The sequence below is a fragment of the Phyllobates terribilis genome, unplaced genomic scaffold (assembly GCF_046119375.1).
Source record: "Phyllobates terribilis strain yellow unplaced genomic scaffold, ASM4611937v1 Scaffold_10__3_contigs__length_209671492, whole genome shotgun sequence".
Classification (NCBI taxonomy): domain Eukaryota; kingdom Metazoa; phylum Chordata; class Amphibia; order Anura; family Dendrobatidae; genus Phyllobates; species Phyllobates terribilis.
Window position 1 is genome coordinate 66,027,511 of NW_027362770.1, and position 10,188 is coordinate 66,037,698.

Sequence of the window (10,188 nt, forward strand, 5' to 3'; positions counted from 1 at the left end):
CGTCTGTATCATGGTCTCAGCAACATGAGAGCAGCACGGTGACAGAGAATAGTAGGCCATGTTCCCAAATATGGAAATGCTGCATTTTTTTTCTTATATTTTCTTTAGGTGTCTGCACCCCAACACGTAATAGAAATGTGCTGTTTTTATTGTGCTTTTCTTGCTATTCAATGTGTTTTCCCTTTTTTTATGTGTTTTTGGTGTACATTTGAAAAGGGTTTTTTTAAGGCGTTTTTATTGATGAAACATTACAATTTCACAATAAAAAAAAAACACAATGGTGATTTTCCATGTGTTTTTCACAGTTCCGCAGCATCTTTAAAGGGAACCTGTCGCCATAAAAAAAATCTATATTAACCTGCAGATATGCAGTTAATCTGCAGGTTAATAGCTATTAATCTTCCTGCACTTATCCAAACGCTGCAGGGAGAAAATGAACTTTATTACCCCCGCAGTGCTCAGGTTTCAGTCACATTAATTTGACGCATCATATCAGTAGGGTGCGCCTCTGTGCACTTCGTCAGAAATGTGACTCCAGTCAGTGACTGGAAGCCATTTCTGGCATAAGAAACACCATCACTTTGGATGAATTTGACGGATGGGAGCAGCCGGCCCCAATGCAGAGCGAGTGTCAGTCAGGGCCGGGGGCACGGTTACAGCGGCCACTCTGTATGCTCAGAGCAATGACTGAACCAGAGCCGGCACAGCCCCCATGACTGAAATCGAAATGCTGTGGGTGTTAGAACCTTGCTGTTAGGTTTTTTTTCCTTTGCTGGTCACATGACCTTGTTGGCCTATTTAATCCTGCTCCGCCCTTCTGGCTTTGCTGGACTTCATTGTATATCTACTTTCTAGCTAGCCTGTGCTCTGTATCTGACTCTGTTAGTTTGCTTGGTCTACGGACCTCTAGGTTCTATCTATTTTGTTTGTTCGTCTGTCTGCTACTATTTCTGTTAGGAGGTGTCCCATATTCCTCCCAGTCCTTAGTACTTGTAGGGATTCCCTCCCCAAATCTATAGGTCTCCGTACAGACTAGATTAGGACTTTAGCAGGTCTGATCGCAGGATCAGGTTCCCTGTTACATCGTAGGGATTCAGCTGAGTCTTATAGTAGGGACAGATCTCCTCTCTTTCCTTAGCTTTGGTAGCAGAACATAACAGTAAGTCCAGCCTGTAAATTCTCTAAGGAAAGATTTTTTTTTGTTCCATCATGGTGTCGGTTCAGGATTTGGCTAAACACCTGCAGGGACTCTCTCTGAAAGTGGCCGAGCTCCGTCAGCACATGAGTAACTGTCCTGGAGCATATTTCTTGGAGCCTAAGGTATGTTTGCCGGATTTATTTTTTGGTGAACATCGAGAATTTTTTTCATTTAAAAATGCTTGCTTATTGTATTTTCGTTTGAGACCCAAGTCCTCTGGGGATGAATCCCAGCGCGTAGGGTTCATAATGTCACTTTTGCGCAAAGAGCCTCAGGAGTGGGCCTTTTCTTTGCAACCTAGTGATACATGCTTCAGATCAGTGGATAGTTTTTTTTCTGCTTTAGGACTATTATATGATGATCCTGACCGTGTGGCATCAGCTGAGACTGAGTTGAGACGTTTAAAACAAGGATCAGGTAATATGGAAAAATATTGTACACATTTTCGTCGTTGGTCCACTCAAACAGGGTGGAACGATTCTGCTCTGAAAAGTCTATTTCTTGCTGGGCTCAGTGAAAAGGTTAAAGACCTGCTAATTGCGTATCCTACACCTGAGGATTTGCAACAGGCTATGCAATTAGCTATACGGGTGGACAGAAGACTGCGTGCTAGGGTTAATGAGAGCAAATCCTCTGCTATGTCAGTTTCTGGTTATGATAATGTGTGTACTAACAGTGGTGAACCGATGGAGATTGGATCGGTGGCACCTCGCTCTCAAGAAAAACACCGTCGTTTTTCAGAAGGCTTGTGTTTCTATTGCGGGAAATCTGGTCATTTGATTAAAGGCTGTGAGCTTCGTATGAAGAAAGAAAAAAAAATGGTCAGTCACGCCCGTATTGCCTGTTTAAATTCCAAGGGTATATTTTTAGCTGCTTCCACGATTGCTCAGGAAAAATTAATGGAATTTCGGGTGTTTGTTGATTGCGGGTCTACACTGAATGTTATTGATGGGGGATTCGTGGAAAAACTCAATTTAAAACCTGAACCTTTATCATCCCCCATTGCTGTGGTTTCTGTGGATGGCTCCCCTTTGAAGAATATTACTCTCAAGGTCAGTGAATTTCCTCTCACTATTAATGGTGTTCACCATGAGAAATTGGATTTGGTAGTGTTGAATAACTTGCCTTCTCCAGTAATATTGGGTTTGCCCTGGTTAAAATTTCACAATCCTGTACTGGATTGGTCTACCAGTGAAATTAAATCCTGGAGCCATAAATGTTATGACAAGTGTTGTAACGGGCGTATTGCAGCTTTGGATAGGGAAGAATTGCCTGTTCCTATTCAGGATTTTTGGAGAGTTTTTTCTGAGAAAGAATCGCAGGTTTTGCCTCCCCATAGAGACTATGATTGTTCTATTGAATTTGTCCCTGGAGCGACTCTTCCTAAAAGTCGTTTATTTAACCTTACTATTCCTGAGAGGAAGGCTTTGGAGGAATACATACAGACAAGTTTGGCCGCCGGTCACATTAGGCCCTCTAAGTCTCCTGTGGCGGTTGGATTTTTTTTTGTAAAAAAAAAGGACGGCGGTTTACGTCCTTGTCTGGATTTTCGTGAGATTAACAAAATTACGGTACGCAATCCTTACCCACTGCCATTGATTCCTGATCTGTTTAACCAGTTATTGGGGGCCAAGTGGTTCTCTAAAATTGACCTTAAGGGGGCATACAATCTGTTGCGCATGAAGGAGGGTGATGAATGGAAGACTGCTTTTAACACTCCTGTGGGTCATTTTGAGAATCTGGTTATGCCTTTTGGTCTTACTAATGCTCCTGCATTTTTTCAGAATCTGATTAATGACATCCTTAGACCTTTGATCGGTAAAAATGTGGTTGTGTATTTGGATGACATTTTGATTTATTCGCCAGATCTGGAGTCTCATTGGCGGAGCGTGCGTGAGGTATTACAGTTATTAATGGACAATTCGCTTTTTGCTAAGCTGGAGAAATGTGAGTTCGCTGTACAGAGAATTAGTTTTTTGGGCTACATTATCTCCAGCAAAGGTTTTGAGATGGATCCGGTTAAGGTTCAGGCTGTGCAGGAATGGCCTAGGCCTATTGGTTTGAAATCGATACAGAGGTTTTTGGGTTTCGCCAATTACTATAGAAAATTCATAAAAAATTTTTCTAGTATTGTCAAACCTCTGACTGATCTCACCAGGAAAGGTGCTGATGCGGTTCAGTGGTCTTCTGAGGCCATTGAAGCTTTTGTGTATCTCAAGGAGAGGTTCACCTCTGCTCCCATCCTTATGCAGCCTGATGTTACTAGGCCGTTTTTGGTTGAGGTTGATGCTTCCTCTGTGGGGGTTGGCGCAGTATTGTCTCAGGATAACGGGGATGGATTACATCCCTGTGCATTTTTTTCAAAAAAATTTTCGGAGACTGAATTGAATTACGATATTGGTAATCGGGAATTATTGGCTATTAAACTCGCATTTGAACACTGGCGCCACTTCTTGGAAGGTGCGGAATTTCCCGTTCAGGTTCTTACGGATCATAAAAATCTGATATATCTTGACGCTGCCAAGCGCCTGAATGCCCGTCAGGCTAGGTGGGCACTGTTTTTCTCGCGGTTTAATTTCTCCGTTACTTACATCCCTGGTACTAAGAATGTTAAGGCGGATGCCTTGTCTCGCAGTTTTTCTCCCATAGTCGGTGCTGAGAAAGAGGAAAACATTTTACAAGAAGGTGTTGTGATAGCTGCTTTAGACTCCGTTTTGGAAGATGAGATTCTTAAAGCTCAGGAGAATGCCCCATCTAACACTCCTCATGGGAGGTTGTTTGTGCCTGGGACCTTTAGGAGAGATTTGTTTGTTGAGTGTCACGAATCTCGGTTGGCAGGTCATCCCGGAATCTCTGAGACCAAGAGACTGGTGGGTCGCAGTTTTTGGTGGCCTGGATGGCAGAAGGAAGTCATTAAGTGGGTGCGCCAATGTACTATATGTGCTAGATCTAAGTCCTCACATACTCCTGCTGCGGGGTTGCTTTGTCCTTTGGAGGTCCCCAGTGCTCCTTGGACACATTTGGCTATGGACTTTATAACTGACCTTCCCCCCTCTGAGGGTTTTACTGTCATCTGGGTGGTCGTGGACCGTTTTAGCAAGATGTGTCACTTGGTTCCCTTCGTCAAACTGCCCTGCGCTAAAACTCTCGCTAAGGCCTTTGTCAAGGAAATTGTCAGACTTCATGGCGTTCCTACTGACATTGTTTCTGATAGGGGTCCTCAGTTCGTGGCTCGTTTTTGGCGTGCCTTTTGTGACAGGTTGGGAATTCATTTGTCGTTTTCGTCCGGATATCATCCTGAATCTAATGGCCAGACAGAAAGGAAAAACCAGGATGTTGAGCAGTTCTTGCGTTGTTTTGTGGCAGACAATCAAGAGGGGTGGTCTGAGTTTCTGTCACTTGCCGAATTTGCTCTGAACAATCATACATCTTCTTCTGCTGGTTGTTCGCCTTTTTTTTGTTGTTCTGGGAGACATCCGTCGTTTGGGTCGTTCTCCAAGTTGGGATCTGCCGTGCCTGAGGAGGAGAATTTTTCCGGTGATTTGGAAAGAGTTTGGACGGATGTGCGTGGTAATCTTCAGGAGGCCAACAGAAAATCTAAAGACTACTTTGATAGGAAACGACAGGAGGTTTTGTTCTCTGTTGGTGACATGGTTTGGTTGTCCTCTAGGAATCTGCGGTTGAGGATTCCTTCTAAGAAATTGGGTCCCAAGTTTGTAGGGCCCTTTAAGGTGCTTCAGGTTGTCAACCAATCTGCTGTTAGGTTGGAGGTTCCTACCTCCTGGAGAATTAATCCGGTCTTTCATGTCTCTCTGTTAAAAAAAGCTGTTGTGTCGGATGGTGACGCCTCTGCCTCTGTTCCTCCAGTGGTGGAGGACGGGGAATATGAAATTTCTCGCATCCTTGACTCTAGACGGTATAGAGGTAGTTTGCAGTATCTTGTGGCCTGGAAAGGTTTCGGACCCGAGGATAACTCTTGGGTGAGGTCAGATGATGTTTCCGCGTCCAGACTTATCAGAGCGTTTCACAGGAGATTTCCTGATAAGCCTGGTCCTAGGGGATCCGGAGGATCCTCTTAGAAGGGGGGGTACTGTTAGAACCTTGCTGTTAGGTTTTTTTTCCTTTGCTGGTCACATGACCTTGTTGGCCTATTTAATCCTGCTCCGCCCTTCTGGCTTTGCTGGACTTCATTGTATATCTACTTTCTAGCTAGCCTGTGCTCTGTATCTGACTCTGTTAGTTTGCTTGGTCTACGGACCTCTAGGTTCTATCTATTTTGTTTGTTCGTCTGTCTGCTACTATTTCTGTTAGGAGGTGTCCCATATTCCTCCCAGTCCTTAGTACTTGTAGGGATTCCCTCCCCAAATCTATAGGTCTCCGTACAGACTAGATTAGGACTTTAGCAGGTCTGATCGCAGGATCAGGTTCCCTGTTACATCGTAGGGATTCAGCTGAGTCTTATAGTAGGGACAGATCTCCTCTCTTTCCTTAGCTTTGGTAGCAGAACATAACAGTGGGGGGAATAAAGCGTTAATAACGCTGTTAACCTATAGATTAACCCCACTCAGTGGACATGAAATTACATCCACTTTTACTTGAATTGGTAAATGCAGTGGATTTTTCACACAAAAACACAGTGGAAAAAGCGCAGCATTTATGCTATGTGGTAATATGGCCAAAAGAAGTATTGAGTCCATTGCTCACAGTCCTGCTTTCCAAGGAAGAAGCAGAGCTCAGAGGATTCACCACCTCTCTGATACGTCACTCCCCAGTGCCCACATGCCAGCTATGCCACAATGCCCCTCAAAGGAGTAACTAGGATTTTATACCACCTAATGACAGGACGCAGCAGCAAAAGGAGCGATAATTAGAAGGGTAAAATGATGGATAATAGCACCATATATCAGACTAGTCTCAATGCAGTACTAAGTAGCAGAGAGCCGCCAACATGTTTTTTCTTACTAAAAGGTGCAAAGTTCTTGTTTTTGAGAAGGTCCCTTAAACCCTAGTAGTGATCTACGGTTAGGTAGGTCGTAGGTTAGATCTATGCTACAGCTATAGTTAGACCCAGGATTCTAGTGTACACATTATATTCTTGGCAGATGTCATTAATAGAATATGTATGGGTAATTTATATATATATATATATATATATATATATATATATATATATATATATACAGTGTATATATATATATATACATATATATATATATCTCCATATAGATATATAGATATAAACAGCCATGGCCAAAAGTGTTGGCACCCTTGAAATTATTGCAGTTACACATGTTTTGCTATACAGAGAAAAAATGGCAAATTGGACAATATTTCACACAAAAATCCAAAGATGGGCCAGTCAAAATTGTTGGCATCTTTCCAAAATCATGGATAAACTACTTTGTTTCAAGCATGTGATGCTCGTTCAAACTCACCTGTGGCAAGTAACAGGTGTGGGCAATATGAAAATCACTAGTACACAAGAAAGGACATATAGACTCATTTTGACTGTAATTATTTGTTATTACTTATGGAGGTACCTTATAGACAACATATCAAAACTATTACCACCATTTAGAAATAAGGACTATACAGTTATCATATAGTATTTGTTGAAGATATTGCAAAGTTTATTATTTCAAAAAGCACACAAAACAGAAACCCTATTAAAAAAAGGCCCTAAAAATACAATTTAAAATAATTGGGCAGTGTGGTTCCAGATGACAATATTTATATGGCATCAATAGCATAAATGGCATTCAAATAGTTAATCGCAGACATGATTTTTGATATAATACATGATTGTATTCAGAAAAACTTGATCATAATTACATAATAATATAGACTTTTATGAATTCTGAAAATTTCATATATTTACATCTATAGTTACACAACCATTAGTGCCACAAACAGATATAATAATGCAGTCATAAAGGAGGTTGCTCCGTAGAACATCAATACACCTATATCATCAGGGCAACCACCAAAGAAAGCAAGGTTAGCAGTAATGACCGAGAAAATACAGACCATGTGCCACAGTGCTAAACCACACTGCCTTCATACCCCAATGAAGAGGTTTGCATCCTAGGTCATGGGTCTTCCAGCAGGACAATTACCCCAAACATAAATTCTTTGTAAAAGAAGCAGGAACATCCACTTATAAAAGTAGCATTCCTTTATTTCAGATTCATTAAAAGCCGTTCTGTTGGTTCATGTGTCCATTTCTGACGCGTTTCAGGCATCACCGCCCTTAGTCTTAGAGATGATACATATGCAATGTGATAAACTATTTAAAACCAAGATCAACCAATCAGAAGCATAATGAATTACAAATTGATTAAACATATTTGGTTATATACCGTATTAACCACTAGTACAATAACATTGTATCATTACGATAATTCATGCCATTTGGTTGCTTAGCATTCATTTTTAAGATCCAATACATTTCTCTCACGAATACTTTTTTTTGGAACTTACCACATCTTTCTGGACGGAAGACCTTCTCTATCTCAAAACAATTTAAACTTTCTAAATTCCCTTTGTGGATTTCGGAAAAATGTTTCACCGCACCAGAATAGGTACTATTGTTTTTATTAGTGTTATATATATATATGTTTAGATATCCTTTTTATTAATTTTCTTGCAATGCACCCAATGTAGCCCATATGCATGTTATGCATTCTGTACAGTATACGACATGATCATTGTTGCAATTAATAAAGGTTCTTATCTCTTTTTACTGTGTGAACATACACCACAATGTTTTCCACATTTAAAAAAAAATTTCAATGACAAGCAATTGTTACTACTTTTATGTGATTCTGTTTAGAAGCTAGGTGATAATATATTCCCCAGAGTATTGCCCTTCCAAGCCACAGTTCTACAGGTGCATCTCAATAAATTAGAATATCAAAGTTAATTTATTTCAGTTCTTCAATATATTATATAGAGTCATTACAAACAGAGTGATCTATTTCAAGTGTTTATTTCTGTTAACCCCTTTACAACCCAAGGTGGTTTGCACATTAATGACCAGGCCAATTTTTACAATTCTGACCACTGTCAATTTATGAGGTAATTACTCTGGAACGCTTCAACGGATCCCCCTGATTCTGAGATTGTTTTTTTCGTGACATATTTTACTTCATGATTGTGGTAAAATTTATTCGATATCACTTGCGCTTATTTGTGAAAAAAACAGAAATTTGGCAAAAATTTTGAAAATTTTGCAATTTTCAAAATTTTAATTTTTATGCCCTTAAATCAGAGCGATATGTCACACAAAAGAGTTAATAAATAACATTTCCCACATGTCTAATTTACATCAGCACAATTTTGGAACCAAATTTTTTTTTTATTAGGGAGCTATAAGGGTTAAAAGTTGACCAGCGATTTCTCATTTTTCCAACAAAATTTACAAAACCATTTTTTTAGGGACCACATCATATTTGAAGTCATTTTGAGGGGTCTTTATGACAGAAAATACCCAAAAGTGACACCATTCTAAAAACTGCACCCCTCAAGGTGCTCAAAACCACATTCAAGAACTTTATTAACCCTTCAGGTGCTTCACAGGAATTTTTGGAATGTGGAAGAAAAAAATTAACATTTAACTTTTTTCACAAAAATGTTATTTTAAACCCAAGTTTTTTTATTTTCGCAGGGGTAACAGGAAAAAATGGACCCCAACATTTGTTGTGCAATTTCCCCTGGGCACGCAGATGCCCCATATGTGGGGAAAAAACACTGTTTGGGCGCACGGCAGGGTTCGGAAGGGAAGGAGCGCCATTTGACTTTTTGAATGTAAAATTTGCTTGAATAATTAGCGGACGCCATGTTGCATTTGGGGAGCCCCTGATGTGCCTAAACAGTGGAAACCCCCCACAAGTGACATGACACCATTTTGGAAGCTAGACCCCTCAGGGAACTTACCTAGATGTTTGGTGAGCACCTTGAACCCCAAGGTGCTTCACAGAAGTTTATAACATTGAGCCGTAAAAATAAAATTTTCACATTTTTCCCACAAAAATGTTTTTCTGCCCCCACTTTTGCATTTTCATAAGGGTAACAGGAGAAATTGCACCATGCAGTTTGTTGTGCAATTTCTCCTGAGTAAGCAGATACCCCATATGTGGGAGAAAACCACTGTTTGGGCGCACGGCAGGGTTCAGAAGGGAAGGAGCGCCATTTGACTTTTTGATTGTAAAATTTGCTTGAATAATTAGCGGACGCCATGTTGCATTTGGGGAGCCCCTGATGTGCCTAAACAGTAAAAAAAAAACACAAGTGACACCATTTTGGAAACTAGACCCCTCAGGGAACTTATCTAGATGTGTAGTGAGCACCTTGAACCCCCAGGTGCTTCACAGAAGTTTATAACATTAAGCCGTAAAAATAAAATTTTCACATTTTTCCCACAAAAATGTTTTTCAGCCCCCACTTTTGCATTTTCATAAGGGTAACAGGAGAAATTGCACCATGCAGTTTGTTGTGCAATTTCTCCTGAGTAAGCAGATACCACATATGTGGGGGAAAACCACTGTTTGGGCGCACGGCAGGGTTCGGAAGGGAAGGAGCGCCATTAGACTTTTTGATTGTAAAATTTGCTTGAATAATTAGCGGATGTGCCCCTTATGTGCCTAAACAGTGGAAACCCCGCACAAGTGACACCATTTTTGAAACTAGACCCCTCAGGGAACTTATCTAGATGTGTGGTGAGCACCTTGAACCCCCAAGTCTTTTACAGAAGTTTATAACATGGAGCCGTGAAAATAAAAAAATCAAACTTTTTCCACAAAAATGATGTTTTAGCCCCAATACCAAGGGTAAGAGGAGAAAATGGACCCGAAAAACTTTTGTGCAATTTCTCCTGAGTACGCCAATACCCCATATGTGAGGAAAATACAGTGTTTGGGCGCACGGCAGAGTTCAGAAGGGAAGGAGCACTGTGTGACTTTTTGATCGCAAAATCGGCTGGAATCGAGAGC